The sequence below is a fragment of the Acyrthosiphon pisum genome, unplaced genomic scaffold (assembly GCF_005508785.2).
Source record: "Acyrthosiphon pisum isolate AL4f unplaced genomic scaffold, pea_aphid_22Mar2018_4r6ur Scaffold_21920;HRSCAF=25285, whole genome shotgun sequence".
Lineage (NCBI taxonomy): Eukaryota > Metazoa > Arthropoda > Insecta > Hemiptera > Aphididae > Acyrthosiphon > Acyrthosiphon pisum.
Genome location: NW_021771438.1, coordinates 69,217 through 71,625, shown reverse-complemented (window position 1 = coordinate 71,625; position 2,409 = coordinate 69,217).

Sequence of the window (2,409 nt, the reverse complement as noted above, 5' to 3'; positions counted from 1 at the left end):
ATAAAAATATATTTAAATACTCTTTTTTTTAATATCACGTTTTCTGGAATTTGAGGGATAATATCAAAAATGTGGGAAAGTCGATTTCAAGTAGACTTATTGACGAAATCTGTTTTCAGAATTCTATCGCTTTATTAGATCAATTACCTATTGGTATATGTTTGGCAAAAAACACGTCTAAAATACTATGCCCCACGTGTGTTAGACAAAGACAGAAAATCACCGGGTGGAGTCCCCTTAATAATTTACCATATTGAACGTTAATTTTTTACAAGAGAAAGGTTTACTTCCACGAACGTAAATTTGCTTGGCTACCCGCCCGCTGCGCTGCGCTCCGACAAAAAGAACGAAAATATCCCTCGACTTGCTGTGCAACGCCACCTCAAGTTGGTCACAGGGTAACCGCTGTTAACCATGTTGTTACGGGGAACTTTAAAGGCTGGCTGGTATTATAGTATCGGGGTGGTAGTCGAGATAACGGAATTGAGTAGTAGCGGTAGTTGTGTCGTCGACTGCCAGTCGGGATAACGGAAAAGTACCAAATAAATAAATGTGTTTTCACTGTTATTGAAAAATTGAGTATATGAGCCGTTATCATAATATGCTACAGCAATTGTGGCAAAAATAGTGCCGAAGAAGACGTCAGTTACGTAAAAAGATAAAACGAATTCCACCCTCCCAGATTAAAATTTTTTAAACCAAAAATTTATAATAATAAATTACAAGCGGCTTGACCAGTCCTTGATTACTTTTAATTATTCCAATTGTTTCTCAAACGGTTGACCAGTGGCATGTTCAGGAATTTTGAATCGGTGGGGGGGAGTGGTTTGAATTTTTTTAATAAAATATTTGATAAATTTAACGTTATAAATCTTGTTTAGCGCCCACGCGAATTTTTCAATTTTTTTTTCTCGGAAACTTACCTAATTAATATCTTTCTAACCTAACCATTTTGAAAAGATGGTGCAAAAGTAATTACCGGAAATCATTAGTTTTTATGGTATAGCCTAACGAAGTTCACGAGTTTCGGTGTTTTAGGCACACGTACAACGCTTATAGTTTACCACGCTTTTAACGAATTTTTAATTTTTTTTTTTTGAAACCTAGATGTAGTGATCGCCGTGCAGGACACGTTGAGCACTCATACAATAATTATTTAACGACGTCGCACGTTCGTCGTTGTCTTGAGTCGTGGATGAGAAAGATAGGTGATAATTATAAACACTTTTAGACTTTTTTAAAGATAACAATAATTTAACACTTTATTATTACAAATTTAAATACACAATAATTATAAGCACTGTCGTAAGCTTGTTAGACCTACGACGAGGGCTGACTATCTTCTAAGTAATGGTAGGCGCTCTACCCGTATTTATGTGGGTTCTAACAATGACGTACTAGTGGCGTGATAGCTATATTCTAATATTACTTCCCTAGTAATGTCGAATTGCATTATTGTGGAACTAGGTAAAACAACTTGTTGTTTTCACCTCTGATCTACATTTCCTGTTATATGCCTACATTACCTATTATAAATTATACCAAATGTATAATATCTACATGATATTGTTTAATATCATATTATAGCTGTGGGTATTAATACATCCCTAATATTGCTGAATTTCATTAATGTGTGACTAGCTATAACAACTTGTTGTTTTCGCCTTTGGCCTACGTTTCCTGTTATTTAGGCTTACTTTATATTCCGTATTAATACCTACATTACTACAAATAAATTATACTGTATGTATAATTTATTTATTCTATATTATTTTATTTAAAACAATATTATAGCTTTTGGGTTTACTACACCTTTTACTTTTAAAAAAATCATCAATAATGATCGTATGATCCTGAATGTTAGCTTAAAAGATGCGTCATTGTATTCTAAAACCATTTCTGTTAAAAAGTGTCTTTTGAAAAAAATGCGATTTAGAACCTTTTCATTCTAGACCCACGATGTTTAAACCATTATTGAACCATATTTACGGGGAATTTAATTATTTTACATAGGTGGTTGATGGCTGAATTGATGGCGAATTAACTATAAAATGTGTATAATTAGATAAGCACACCAAAAATGTCATTGATTAAAAGTTAGAACCATGTAAAAGAAAAATTAGTATTCAGAAAAAAAAAAATATAGAATAAGGACAAAATATGTAAAATGATATGTTAACATGACAATAAATTGTACACAAATATTAAAGTAAAAAAAAAATTGTATATCTGTCATTACAACAGCAGATAGGGAACTTAAAATATAAAATATATAAGATCATTAACAATAATAGAAACACAACAATGAAATGAGGGTAGAACCAACTTTTAATATCAGTTCTATCTTCCTAATTTCTCCCATATAATATGTAAGCTCTAATTTTTATTTTCATTACCCCTTTTAGATTG